At 35.6% G+C, this 15771-nt stretch overlaps 1 protein-coding gene and 1 non-coding gene across 2 annotated transcripts in view; one reads left to right on the top strand and one right to left on the bottom strand.

Moving 5' to 3' along the window:
- CNTNAP2 (contactin associated protein 2) overlaps positions 1–15771 on the bottom strand; it is a 2768972-nt gene that overhangs the window by 192928 nt on the left and 2560273 nt on the right. The window lies entirely within an intron of this gene.
- On the top strand, positions 2772–2878 carry LOC130454849 (U6 spliceosomal RNA). Its single transcript, XR_008912638.1, has one exon. It is a non-coding gene; the product is annotated as a U6 spliceosomal RNA (small nuclear RNA).

Below are 15771 nucleotides of genomic sequence, written 5' to 3'. Positions count from 1 at the left end.
GTACCTGTTCAAGGTTATATAGCAGGTAGGAGAACTAGGATTTAAATTCAAGACTTCTGATTCCAAATTGGGGGATCTTTCCACTAAATCATAGTTATGGAGATGAGAATGGTAGTTGACAAAGATATTCTGTTGTTTTTGTTGAAATCAATAATTTAGATAGTGGAGAGTAAAGAATATAAACTGAAATTCTGCATCAGAATTTTAAAAGTTAAGTTTGTATCCCTGACAAAAAGAAAGCAAACCTACTTAGTACTGACTGAATACTTCTGAATGAAAGGGATGTGATACTGCAGAATGGGTATGAATAGCAGCCATATAACTCTCATATTGGTTGAAAATTATACTGTAGCTCATAGTAAGTAGATAAACAATTCTTGTTGATTTACTGTGCCATATAACATGGAAGAGAAAACTGTAGCCTAAAACATATTTGGGTAATTGTTAGAAGCTATCAACTTCTTCCATAAAAATCTTTAAATATGACCCCCATGGCACATTCTTCTTAACAACTGTATTCTATTGAACTTACCTGGATGAATTAGCTATGTGCATATCTATATAAATGAATGATTTAACTAACTAGATGAGAACTGACCATTTAAATATTAGCAGCAGTGTAGAGTAGCAGATAGATTGATGTTCTCAAATTCAACCTTGGATATATACTGTGGGTTCTGGGGCCTGACCTGTCTATGGATTTGGGGTTCCTTGACTAGGTGTGGCAATGAAGACATGAATGAATGATGGGAAGACAGTTGAGAGTGTCAGCCTGTGGCCAGACTTCGCATGGAACTGCTCCACTAGTCCCAGGGTTGGGTTTATTTTTATACCCTCCAAATGGTAACATATTTCCTTGGCACACAGCTTCACTATTCAACATAGCTGCTCTTTACAGATAATTGGATAAGTCATAATTAACTTTCAACAAATTGTTTGATTAAAATTCTGTGATCACTCTACATACTATGTTGCTATTGATTCTGACAACACACACAAAGCTTTTGCAAATGATAAATGTTTTCTCATCACAGGAAGGATAGCTAGAGGTCAGTTCTCAGTAACATGTGAGGTGTTTGGACTTGCTTACAATCTAAGAAAAATCATTTGTTACTTTTAATAAAAAATAATCAATCAGGAGCTTTTAGAAAAAAATCAACAAAACACTGTTGCCAAGTTGAGGGATCAAAGGGTAACAGAAAAATCCAGTTTTAGATATTCTGTAATATCAGGCTAATCATTTCTATATAATCAGGCTAACCGTTGGGGGTTTCCAAGTGTAAACCTTAAAATTTCTTAGAGTGATTTCCTTGTCACACAAGACAGATTTTAGTTGATAAAATAAGTCATTGAGGCATGGCTTACCAACCTCTCCCTAAAGGGTAATTAATATACTCGCACAGGAGAGTTTCTTCCTGGCCTGTACCGGGGGGGGGGGGGGGGGGAGGGAAGGGTGGATTTTGAGTGCAGTTTTGCCAGAAGTTTTAATCCGTAAGAGTTTTAGCTTTGATTTTGTGTGATCTTTTGGTGATATTCTGGGGGGATAATGTGGAACATTAGTATTAATCCTCTCATATTATTTTCCCTGAAGCTCGGGAGAGAACAATAATCATAGCAATTCCAATAATAAGGGATGTTAATGAGAGAAGTCACCCAGGGGGAGAGGTGGATGTCTCCATATTTCCTGGGGGCCACTTTGTGACCTCTGGTTTCCATGTGTGACTGTGTCAAACAATGTGGCTTTGATGGCCCTCAGCAGATATATGTCCTCTAAGACAAGACAACTAACTTCTCAATGTTTTAGTGAATTAAGAATATAAATGGTAAGAAAAGCATGTAAATACTTTCCTCCATTGGTAGAGAGAACCTCTTCACCTAGGTGGTCCCAATGTCCATTAAATCAGAGGTCCAATCACTATCCCCTTTAAATATTAGAGTTCGTTTATCATATGCGTCCCTTTTGATTTAGACATAATTCAAAGCTGCCTTTATTGGCAATAGTTTAACCAGAAAATTTAGAAGTTTCTTGAAAATCCTCTCTAATAATAGAGTAAGGCATTTTATATAGCCCTTTCTTCATAAATCCTACGTCTGTAACCTAGTTTAAAGATGAAGAAAGTAAAGATCAGAAAGTTTAAATGACTTGCCTAAGGTCCTATGTTCATTAAGTATTAAAGCTGGGATTCTGTTTCTAAGTTTAATGTTCTTTCTATGACACGAGGCTGCCTTTCCTCATTAAGATAGATAATCAATATATGGAAGATACTTTTCTTCATCTTTCCTTTGCAGGAGTACACACATTAAATACATTTAACTTAATATTTGGGCCAGGTTGTTCATAAAATGACTGGAAAGATAAGGGTATTCCATTTAAACTAGGTCTTGGATATATCATGAGACTTCCTTTTACTCTTATTTTTGTTTAAGGTGTCTTGATTCAGGCTCAGAAAAAGCATTAATCGTCTATGTCAGGGTCATAATCTTTGGTCCACATATAGTTCCTGTCTATTGAATCAAAGATTGTTAGGTCAAAGGAACAGTGAAAATAGCTTTGAGTTGTTCTTGACAGTTTTCTCAGTGAGATGGACCAGGGTATAACTGTGATCAATAGCGGAATTGTTATAAAATTCAGCTTGCCCTTTATATAAAACCTTGTTTGGTAAACCTAACCCTACAATTTATTGAGAAGACAGCTCATCTTATATCTTGAAGAGATGCCCAAAAGAACATTAATGAATCTGTAATGAAAATCCCCTCTTTTAAAAGGAGTGGTGTTCGCTTCAGCAGCACATATACTAAAATTGGAATTATAAAGAGAAGATTAGCATGGCCCCTGCGCAAGGATGACATGCAAATTTGTGAAGTGTTCCATATTTTTGGTTATTCACTATGACCAGATAGGATTCATACCAGGAATGCAAGTATGACTCAATATTAGGAAAACCATCTGTATAATTGACCATATTAACAAGCAAACCAACAAAAATCACATGATTATCCCAATAGATGCAGAAAAAGCCTTTGACAAAATACAACACCCATTCCTATTGAAAAAAACTAGAAAATATAGAAATAGAAGGGCCTTTCCTAAAAATAATAAATAGTATATATCTAAAACCATCAGCAAACATCATCTGCAATGGGGACAATCTAGAAGCCTTCCCAATAAGATCAGGAGTGAAACAAGGATGCCCATTACCACCTCTATTATTTAACATTTTACTAGAAATACTAGCTATAGTGATTAGAAAAGAAAAATAAATTGAAGGTATTAAAATAGGCAATGAGGAGACCAAGCTATCACTCTTTGCAGATGATATGATGGTCTACTTAAAGAATCCTAGAGAATCAATCAAAAAGCTAGTCAAAATAATCAAGAACTTTAGCAAAGTTGCAGGATACAAAATAAACCCACATAAGTCATCAGCATTTCTATATATCTCCAACACATCTCAGCAGCAGGAATTAGAAAGAGAAATTCCATTTAAAATCATGCTAGACAAAATAAAATATTTAGGAATCTATCTGCTGAGACAAACACAGGAACTATATGAACACAACTACACAACACGCTCCACACAACTAAAACTAGATCAAAACAATTGGAAAAACATTGGAAAAACATGAGTTAACATAATAAAAATGACAATCCTACCCAAATTAATTTACTTATTTAGTGCCATAACCATTGAACTATCAAAAAACTTTTTTACTGAATTAGAAAAAAATATAACAAAGTTTATTTGGAATAACAAAAGATCAAGGATATCCAGGGAAATTATGAAAAAAAATGCAAAGGAAGGAGGCCTTGCAGTCCCAGATCTCAATCTATACTATAAAGCAGTGGTCATCAAAACAATTTGGTACTGGCTAAGAGACAGAAAGGAGGATCAGTGGAATAGACTTGGAGTAAATGACCTTAGCAAGACAGTCTATGATAAGCTCAAAGATCCCAGCTTCTGGTACGAAAACTCACTATTTGATAAAAACTGCTGGGAAAATTGGAAGACAGTATGGGAGAGATTAGGTTTGGATCAACATCTCACAACCTACACCAAGATAAAGTCAGAATGGGTGAATGACCTTAATATAAAGAAGGAAACTAAAAGCAAAAAAAAAAAGCCCACAGAATAGTATACATGTCAGACCTTTGGGAAAGGAAATACATTAAAACCAAGCAAGAGCTAGAAAAAAAATCACAAAATGTAAAATCAATAATTTTGATTACATCAAATTAAAAAAGTTTTTGTACAAACAAAACTAATGCATCCAAAATTAGAAGGGAAGCAACAAATTGGGAAATAATCTTCATAACAAAAATCTCTGACAATGGTCTAATTATTCAAATTTATAAAGAACTAAACCAATTGTACAAAAAATCAAGCCATTCTCCAATTGATAAATGGGCAAGGTACACAAATAGGCAATTTTCAGTTAAAGAAATCAAAACTATTCATAAGCACATGAAAAAGTGTTTTAAATCTCTTATAATCAGAGAGATGCAAATCAAAACAACTCTGAGGTATCACCTCATACCTAGCAGATTGGCTAACATGACAGCAAAGGAAAGTAATGAATGCTGGAGGGGATGTGGCAAAGTCGGGACATTAATGCATTGCTAGTGGAGTTGTGAATTGATCCAACCATTCTGGAGGACAATTTGGAACTATGCCCAAAGGGTGATAAAAGACTGTCTGCCCTTTGATCCAGCCATACCACTGGTGGTTTTGTACCCCAAAGAGATAATAAGGAAAAAGACATGTACAAAAATATTCATAGCTGCTCTCTTTGTGGTGGCAAAAAATTGGAAAATGAGGGGATGCCCTTCAATTGGGGAATGGCTGAACAAATTGTGGTATATGTTGGTGATGGAATACTATTGTGCTCAAAGGAATAATAAACTGGAGGAATTCCATGGGAACTGGAACGACCTCCAGGAATTGATACAAAGTGAAAGGAGCAGAACCAGGAAAACATTGTACACAGAGACTGACACACTGTGGTACAATTGAATGTAATGGAATTCTCCATTAGTGGCAGTGCAGTGATCCTGAACAACTTAGAGGGATCTACGAGAAAAACTACTATCCACATTCAGAGGAAAAACCGTGAGAGTAGAAACACAGAAGAAAAACAACTGCTTGAATCCATGGGTCTAGGGGAAATGGCTGGGCAGGTAGACTCTAAATGACCATCCTAATGCAAACATCAACAACATGGAAATTGGTTCTGATCAAGGACACAAGTAATACCCAATGAAATTGAGCATTGGCTGTGGGAAGGGTGGGTGGAGTGGACTGAGGGAAATAATGTGATTATTGCAACCAAAGCATAATGTTCTAAATTGACTAAATAAATTAATTTAAAAAATTAAATTAAATTAAAAATAATTTTTTTTAAAAAGGAGTGGATCAACTTTTTTTACCTATTCAGAAGCAACTCTACAAGTACCATTCACTAAAATTTTAGTATTGAAATAAATGTCACTGGGCCATCTAGGCCAACTTTCAGTTCTCTCTATAATATGCCAGATAAGCAGACATTCAACCTTTTCTTGAATATGTCCAGGGATAGGGAACTATCTACTTCCCATTCCTTTATTAACTTATTCTCCTTTTGGAGAGCTTTAATCATAAGATGTTTTTCTTTTTATTGAGCTGCAATCTGTCTCCTTGTAGGTTCTATCCATTGGTATTAATTGTGCCTTCCAGGGCCAAGAAAAAGAAACATAATTATTTTCCAAATGAACTAAACCTTTCTACTTTCAAAACCTCTGATTACTTCAATTAAGTTTCCTCACCATCCTGGTCACACATCTTCCCCAAAGTATGGAACATATAATTCCAAATGAATATTATAGATGTAGTTTGACCATGACAGGATACAATGATTAACACTTTTTTCATTTTGCATATTACATTATCATTGAGGTGGCTTATGATTGAATCCACTTTTTTGGGTTTCCCTTTTATATTGAGCTCAAATTTTCAATTAAATCCAATTTATAGGATCATTAGATGATAGATTTAGATCTGGAAGAGGCATCAGAGTCCAAAGCCATCATTTTACAGTGAGGAAACTCAGACACTTTGTGGTTGGCTTGCTCAGGGATACACAGTTAGTGTCAAAGATAGTATTTCACAGGACTGTATACTTGTGTTATAGAGTAGATTACATGAGGGGTGACTCTCTGAGTGACTGGAATTAAAAGAAGTTTCTTCTATTGTTGCTGCTACTAAAGTTACTTTGAATGGGAAAAACTATATCAGTGGATAAGATGACTAATATATATATATATATTTTTTTTTTATCTAGAAAGATCTTGAATACTCTTTTACAAGTGGGATAAGATTCCCAATTAGGAATGAGACCAAGAAAGTTTGAGTAGAGGACTAGGTGATTTGAGATTGTTGGGTGTCAGAAATATTTTTGGATGAAGATTGACAGAAAATGGATTAATCAGCCAACCATGCCCACTATAAGTTAGGAATTTTGCCAGGTTCTAGGACAATAAAGAACAAAAAATGAAGCAATCCCTATTCCCAAGGACTTTAAATCGACCTTTTACAAGAATAAATTTATTTTAGATTATTTCAAGTCAACCTACAAGAGAGTCCTGTTTTCTTTAGAGAGATATGCAAAGGAATTCAGGAACTTCTCTTCAATTAGCTCCTGTTCTTAAGAAACTCCTTCATAGAAAGTTGAAACCTTGACCCCATTATTCGTTCAGTTTGGAGGCTTATTCTTGTGCCACTCACAAGGTAAGACGTTAACTATAATTGGGCCTCAGCTGACAGATTAAGTTTTTGCTTCTGTCATATGAATAGTAGGATTCTGAATGGAGAAAGTGGCAGCTTCTGTTTTGATAACAAGAGGGAATACATATATTGAGGATGTTTGGAAAAGATCATAACACCAAGAATATTTTTTTTTGTTTTCTGAATAAGCAGAAATGAGGAGTCCTAATTCAATTCAATTCTACAAACATTTGTTAAGTATCTATTATGTGAAATGCATTTTGGATGCTGTTTCAGGATGGTTCTTATTCTCTTAAAGAAGCAGAATTCATATGGTCTTTAGAAAATTCCATCTGAGAAAAACAGTCTTAAGAGTTTGTCAGTGAGAAAAGACACTGAGAAAAATAAAACCAAAAAATTACATGGTCCCTGACCCCAAAAGAGTTTATTTTTACTTTAGTGGGAGTGGGGTGAACCTAGAGGGATATATGAAAATAACTATAATATGAGATAGAATGGGAGAAGGACAAAGGGACAAAATAAAGAGATACAGAAGTACCCCAGGGAAATTTGAGGGAGAAAATGTTTTCAATTGGGGTATTTGAGAAGAGAATGATATTTGGGAAAGTTTCATGGAGGAGGTGGTACTACAGTTAAATCTTGAATTAAGTGAAGGATTTTAAATGATGGAGGAGGCAAAACTGAGGAAGAATATTACATTCATCTGAGGTGACCTGTATCAATGCATGAAATAACAATAAATAGGGGGAAAATATAGAGAGAACTGAATTAAATTTATGAGAATACAAAACATTTCCCAACCAGCAAATGGTCAATGATATGAACAGGCAATTCTCAGATGAATAAGTTGAAACTATCTTTAGTTATATTAAAAATGTTCCAAATCACTATTAATTAGAGAAATACAAATTAAAACAAGTCTCAGCTACCACTTCAAATCTATCAGACAAAAAGGTAAATGATAAATGTTGGAAGAGATGTGGCAAAAATCAACACACTAATACATTGCTGGTGGAATTGGTAGTTGATACAACCATTCTGGAGATCAATTTGGAACCATGCCCAAAGGGCTATAAAACTGTGCATATCCTTTTACCCAGCAATACTACTACAAAGTTTGTATCCCAAAGATAGGGGGAAAGCCTCTACTCATACCAAAATTTTAATAGTAGTTCATTTTGTGGTGATAAAGAACTGGAAACTGAAAGGATGTCCATCAGTAGGGGAATGGCTGAACAAGTGGTAGTATGTGATTGTAATGGAATATTTTTAAGAAATGATGAAGAAGATGATCACAAAAAAATCTGGAAAGATTTATGTGAAGTGATGCAAAGTGGGAAACGAGCAGGAGAACGTTGTACAAAGTAACAGCAATAAAGTACAATGATCAATTGTGAATGATTTAACTATTTCCAGAAATGCAAGGATCCAGGATAACTCCAAGGGACAAATGATGAAAAAGGCTATCCACTTCTATAGAAAGAATTGACAAAGTATGAATGCAGATTAAAGCATGCCATTCTTCACTTTATTTCCTTGCTGAATTTTTCTCTAGTTTAAGTGATATATGTCTTCTTTCACAATATGATGAACATGAAAATATTTATTATATGACAACACATATATTTCCTGTATCCTATTACCTGCCATCTTGAGGAGGAGTAAAGGGTGAAAATGAGGGAGAAGATATGGATCACAAAACATCAGAAAATGATTATTGAAAATTGTATTGACAGTAATATGGAAACATAAAAAATGAACAAATAAGCAAACAAACAAACCAAAGTGCATGGAAGTCTGAATTAGTATCATAGTTATAGATCTTGTAGGGACTTTGGAGGTCATCTAGTTCAATCTACTACTTTTACAGGTGAGGGATCTGAGGCCCAGAAAAGTTAAAAATTTAACCAAAGCGATTCCAATTAATATGTGGGAGAGGAAGAATTTTGACCCACGTTCTCTGACACTAAATCCAACACCTTGTACTGTGCATCAGGGAACAGATAATGGTCCAGTTTGTCAGAAACCTGCTCAACAGGAATAATGTGAAATAAGATTCTAAAGACAAGATGGAGTCAAATGCTAGAAGACCTTAACTGCCAGGGGAAGAAGTTTAAATTCATCCTTTAGAATTTGTTTGTGTGCAAGTATGTTTGTGTGGTTGGAGGTAAGTTCAACTTATGTATGAGGAAGATTTATTTTGGTAGCTGTGTGAAGGGTAAGTTGGAGACAACAGGGAATAAAGGGAAAGAGGAAGCTAATATAACATTCTAGGTAGAAAGGGGCAAGGGTCTATTGTAAGGTAGTTACTGTATGAGCAGAAAGAACGGGAAGGAGAAATTAGGCAAATTAGAGGACAGACCTGGATTCAGGAAGATCTAGGTTTAAATCTGGCTTCAGACACTTTCTAGTTGTGTGACCTTGGGAAAGTCACTTAACTCTAAAGTAAGGGTTTAAAAAAAAGAGGAAGAGGTAAAAGCAGGTGGTAGCTGCAAGTGATTCAGCAAGTGATTAGATGTGGGGGTCTCAGGAGGGAAGCTATCAAAGGAGATTTCAAAGCTCAAAGCATAGGCGATTGGTAAAAAAGGTCAAACTATACAGAGAAAAAGGAGGGAGGGGCAGGTCCTTTCAAAGTCCTCTTTTGATGTGTATCTTCAATTTTAGAATACTAGACAAAGAATTGGGAATTTGAAACTTTTTCAAATTCCCCCTTAGACACTTCGGAGCTTTGTGACTGTTAAAGACACACAAAATAATCTTTCTGAGTCTTAGTTTTCCCATTTGTAAAATAAAAAGGTTGGATTTGATGGTCTCTAAGGTCCCTTACAATTTAAAAACTATGATCCTTGATCAGGTTAGTGTAAATAGGTTTCTGCTATCTTCAGTAATATCACTTAGTTGTGGCATCAAAGCTTGGACATCTTTGTCCCTTAGGCAAGGTTGGAAAATTGTGCTCCTTGTGTCCTACCATCCACCAAAGGCTGTGAGTCTTCATTATAATACATGAAACTTGACTTAACACAAAAACAAAATTTATGTAGCACACAGAGTAGACTTTGGACATTAAAAACATACATATTTATAGAAAGTAATATTACAAAGTGTCTCTCCTTTTTGTAGTTCTCCCACCCTGCATGAAGAGCCTTAGGTGAATGTCCACATTGCCAACCTAACTCCTAGGGTTATAGCGAGGAAAATGCTTAAATATTTTTAAAGCACTTTCTAACCTTACAGAAAGTTAAAACCGTTGAATTTTTAAATATTTACTTTTGTTTTGACCTCCCAGATTAGGCATTTAATTGAAACTACCGATATCTCTCCTTCCTCCTGGCATGGATTTCTCCCTGTCCTACATGATTTGGGAAGGAGTCCTGGACAATTTGAATAACCTGATGAAACTGTTTCAGAAGGAAACAGGAAACAGAAGGCCATTTGCAGAGATATCCTGCCTTGGTAGCACAACTGTGAACAAAAGAAGACTTAATCAGGAGAGAGGAAGATTGTTGCTTTATGAAAAGTCCTCTCAAAGATCTGTTGGCATGGAGGCTAGTGTCAAAGATGTCATCCTCCAGAAAAGGTGGTCAATAACATCTGCCAGAGGAGAATGAAACTGTCAAACAAGGGACAACTGCAAATGAAGGATGAGTTGAATGAGAGAAAGCAGAAGGTAGCAGGTCTCACCTGCTGGAGGAGGGTGGAGGATATACCAAATGATGGAGGGAAGTGAACAAAACTGGGAGCAGAGGAGAGCACATGGAACAAGGTCAGAACAGCAAGAAGCTAGGGTTGAGATCAACATGGGAAATTAGACAAACATTATCTATCCATTAAGATAAAGAGAAAATGAATATTTATTGAGCATCTACTACATGCCAGAAACTGTGCTAAAGTGTTACAAACATTATCTTCTCATCACAACCCTGGGAGATAAGTGTTAATACTATTGTCATTTTAAATTTGAGGGAACTGGGGTGAATGGAGATTAAGTAAACTTGTCTGGCATCATGCAGCTCTTAGAGTGAATTTGAACTCAAGTCTTTCAGACTTCAGAACCAATACTCTACTGTACCACCTAGCTCTGAGAAAAGCTTACAATGGAATGTGGAAAAGTGGGAGAAATGGGAAGTGTTGATATAATAGAGGGGAGGGGACAAATATCCATCTCTGTTATCATCTCCCCGCTGTCCTTCAACTCTACCATCCTTGAAGCAGCAATATTCCCCAGACTTACCAGATTAAAAAAAAAAATTTGGAAAATAGTTTTAAAGATAAAAAAGTACAAGGGAACCTGGATAATGTTAGTATGTGGTTTTTTAAGTCAAAATGCAACCTATAGGGATCCTTATATATAACTTAATGTCCCTTCTTTTTTATTTGAGTTTGATATCACTGGAATATGACATCTTGCAGGACTTAATAAGAAACAGCAGGAAACAAAAACTGCTTCACAGAAGCAATGAATGGTGTGAAGGCAGAGAAACCGCGGAAGGCAGTACTAATGTGGAGTAACAATTGCTAACTGGATCCTAAGCAAAGCAAAACCATAAATCACAAAGACTATACATCTCCAGAGGTGAGCTGTTGACTAGGGATCCCATTATTGTCTGTGGGCTTAGATCCAAATTCTATCTATTTTCATTAACTTACAAATGAGCCTGGGTGTTTGTAAGTGACTTTGCTTGAGGGAGTGCTCAATATGGATGTTTCTAGTTCTACATAGAGGTATAATGAACCTCTGAAGGGAAAAGTCTTCCGAGTGTACTCCAACCCATTATCTTAGGAGGAGGATTCAGAGATTCACCCCAATAGGGTTAAGGCAGATTGGTAAATACGTTTGAGGCCAAGAGGTTATGCAAACCAATCATTATCGTTTTTAATGTTTAGATATTTTGATATAATTCAAGGTGAAAGAAATAGCAGCTTTCTCAATTTCCCTGAGTTTATTACTGAGGTTACTTTGAAACTGTAGGCAGGGTCTCAGACATGACTTGTAGTCTCTCCCTCAGCCTCCTTTTATAGAATGACCTTTGTAATGAAATCCAAACTAATAAAAAGCTGACCCATGTCCTTGACAGAATTAAACAGAGTGAGACCAGTAGTCCATTAAAGTGGAAAATAAAATCACTAATATTCTTGCTGAGAATCCCAATAGAGCTACATGGTATGGGGAAAATGTCTTCGTCTATTGGGGGTAATAAGGAAAGAAAGCTCAAATAGCTTACTGAGATCACTTTCATTCAAGAGAACATGTTTGCAGTCCTTGACCAAGACACTGAGTTCATCTACAGGAAGGAGAAACTAAATTAGCCAGAGGGAGAAGTTGCTGTAAATGAAATTTTAAGAGCAGGGCCTCAGGCTAGCAAGGTCAACTTTTTTCATTTGTTTTGAAATCACTAAAAAGATTTAATGTTTCCGAAGAGTATTCTTTTCTTTAATAAAGGCTGAGACGATTTCTGATATTAAAATTTTCCAGAAATGTTTAGATCTATATATCTATCAACACTGCTTTTTTGCTGATAGCAGGAAGACCAAAAAGAAAGTGGGGGTGGATTAGGATGCAGCCATTTGGGAAGATGGCTTTTCAGGGGCATTCACTAAGCTTTATTTGTGTTAGTAGCTGTCATTCAACAACATACTTATTAGAATGGAAAAAAAAGGAACTAAAAACTGAGGAATCATTTTATTTTCACATTTACTTAGGGTGCTTGGGAAGCTTTTGTTGTCATAGGATAAAGGAGAGTAGCCAGATGGAAGCATCCTAAAGCATGAATTTTAATCTTGGCCTTTTCTTTTGGTTGACCTGGGTGGCCTTGGGCCATTCAGGTGAATCATTGATTGAGCCTTGGTAGAAAAAGCAACATACAAGAAGATATGGGTTCAAGCTCTATTTCCTAATACTTTCTGTATTATTGGGTATGGGGTTTCTGTCTCAGTTCAAGTTTGATTTTTATTTATTTTTGGTCCAGATATGAACCTTCTTTTTGAAGAATATGGGACTCCAGGTACAGAAACTCCTTACATGAATACCAAGTAGCAACACGGATGTACCTTATAGTCTGGGGGAATTGCTGAGGGTGTGGGAATGCAAAGTACTTTGCCATGATCATATCAGGAGTATTTCTCAGAAACTGGATTTTTACTCAGGGCTTTGTAACTCCCAAAGATCTTCTATCCACCTCAATATGCTGTCTCTCAGGCCTGATTTTACTCTTTGTAAAATGGGATTAATAATATTAGTTTCCCCCACCTTGCAGGACTATGATGCATTGTACAAACCTTAAAGCAATGTATAAATGTAAATCACAATCAATTTTCCCATTTCTTCTTTTGCACAATGAAAGGGTTGCATATACACCAACTCTCAAACTATTCCTAGCAGCATTTTTTGTGAAATCACAGAATAGAAATCAAAACAGATGCCCATCAATTAGGTAATGACTAAGCAGATTATGGTACATGAATGTAATCAAATATCAATGGAAAGCACCTGAAGACTTACATAAAATGATACAGATTGACAAATACAGAAATAGGGAGAACTGCAGATGTAATGACTGCAGTAATATAGAAAGAAAAAAAGAAAAAAAAGGAACCTGAAAGTCATGAACATATTTAGCCTCTGAGAGGAGTTGAGAAAATGTACTTTCCTCCTCTCTTTGCAGAGGTGGGGGCTATGAATGTTAAATAGAGGATAACAATATAAATATTTTTCTAATTAGAAAAGTATTTTATGTAGAGAATAAAATAAGAAGATTGAACAAGATGATTACTAAAGTTTCTTCCAGGTCTAATATTATACAATTTTTGATACTTAGGAATTATTGTTTTATAATTTTAATTAAATCAATTTGCATTTCCCTATTTTACTCATAAAGTAATTTTTCATCTAATGGATAATTTCCTAATTTTAATTTGCAAGAACATGAATCCTTGATTGACAGATACATAGGATCATGGAATTTCAAAGTGGCCAGAACTTTAAAGATCATCCAGTCCAGAGGTTCTCAGTCTGAGGTTGTAGGTCCCCTAAGGTCCCTGAATAGATTTCATGGAGTACATAAGTTTATATGAGAAAAATGCATTTTCATTTTCTTAAACTGCTCACTAAAATTCAGCATTTCTTCCAATTGTGGATTAAAAAAAAAAAACTTATTCTGAGAAGGGGTCTAATGATTTCACAAGAGTACCAAAAGGGTCCATGATATAATGCCCCTAATCCCTTTCCCTCCACAAAAATGTCAAGAGCCCTTGATTTAGTGCAACCCTATAATTTTGCAAATGAGGAAATCAAGATATTTAGTTCTAGAAAGGTCACATGATTTACTCAATAGTACAAAGGTAATAAGGAGCAAAGACAGAATTTTAATATTGGTCTTCGGACTCAATCAACTACTTTCTCCACCAAAATACAGTCTCTAAGCAATACACATTAATTTTGTGTTCCTGGGTAAGAGTTCATTTCCTCTATAAGAAGGAGATAATAATTTCTCACATAACAACCTCACATGATTATTGTTGTGAACCCAAAGATATAGTATATGAAAGGGCCTGGAAACAAAAACATTATATGTTATTTTCTCTCTCTTTATATTTGTATATTTCTGTCTCTACATTATTGAGTCTCTTGAGCCTTTTGTTCCCTGATCCAGAATTTAAGTCCTAGTGGACAGCAACTGTTTCATTTGTGCTTTGTATCTCTAGCACTCAACTAGCAATTTGGTTAGAATGTAGAAATGTATTAAGAAGAGTAATAGTGTAGGTCAAAAGTAACCAAACTGTTAAGAAGACCAAAGAGAAGGAATCTAAGTCTTCTTCCATGTTATAAGCCATTCGGTACTTGAAGATACATGCCATCCTCCTTCTGGGATTTCTCCGCTCCAGGCTAATTATCTCTAGTTCCTTAAATTACTCATGACTATTTGCCCTCTCCTTAAAATTCTCCAGTTTATAAAAGGTGCTACTAAACTATGAGAGACAGAAGATCTTTCTTAACTGTGTGACCTGATCCTGGACAAGTCACTAACCTCCATTTACCTAGCCCTTGCTATTCTTCTGCCTTGGAACCAATACTTATTATCAGTTCTAAGGAAGGCAATGGTTTTAAAAATGAAAACTTGACTCAATATTCTAGTCTGATCAGAGTGAAGTATAATAAGACTTTCACCTCTTTACCCTGTGAGCTATGTTTCTCTTAATGATGCTCAAGGCTGCTTTGTTATTTTGGTTGTCTTATCACGCTGCTGATTCATATTGGACTTTTAGCTCATTACAACCTACAGACCCTTTGAGTTTAACCATCCTTCTCCTAAATTGTATTTATAAAGTTGACTTTTTGAACACAAGTAAAACTTTTCACTTATCCCCACTATTTTCCCCCTTTACACCACTGAACTTTAACTTACTAAATCTGGACCAATGTTCTAGTCTTTTAAGATTGCTTCAGATTCTATCTCCCGGTGTGTTGGCTACTTTGTTCAGTTTTGAATCTCCTGCCAAGCATGTTCTTCTGAGTTACTCATTTGGAAACTTCTTTCCAAATTGATATTCAATTTATAATAAATGGTTACCCTTTAAGTCCTGCTATTCATCCATTCCAAATCCAATTAATTGTACTATCACCTAGCCCACATATGCCCATCTTTTCCATGATATTACCATACTTGAAGGGATTTGTGATCTCAATGATATGAGCACTCCCTCTAACAATACAGATCACAAACTATTTATGACTTCTTATTTTGTGACTCATTTATATATTCCAACACATTCTCCATATGACCACTCTGCTAGAAGTCTTCCCTTATCTTTCCTAAAATTATGCAAACACAAGTAGGGCACATGAGTTGTCCCAAAGTCATCCTTCACTCTCACTAACATGACCAGTTCATTTCCTTTTTATTGCCATACATCTCCTTGATGATACCCTCTACTGTTTTTCCATTAACATTCTCCCATGATAATATTTTGTAGCCTACTCATGCCTATTATGTACCTCTCAAATGCCCTTTAGGTG

This window comes from Monodelphis domestica, chromosome 5, assembly GCF_027887165.1.
Source record: "Monodelphis domestica isolate mMonDom1 chromosome 5, mMonDom1.pri, whole genome shotgun sequence".
Taxonomy (NCBI): Eukaryota; Metazoa; Chordata; class Mammalia; order Didelphimorphia; family Didelphidae; genus Monodelphis; species Monodelphis domestica.
Note: the sequence above shows the minus strand (reverse complement) of the source record. Positions and strands in the feature narration are given on the sequence as shown.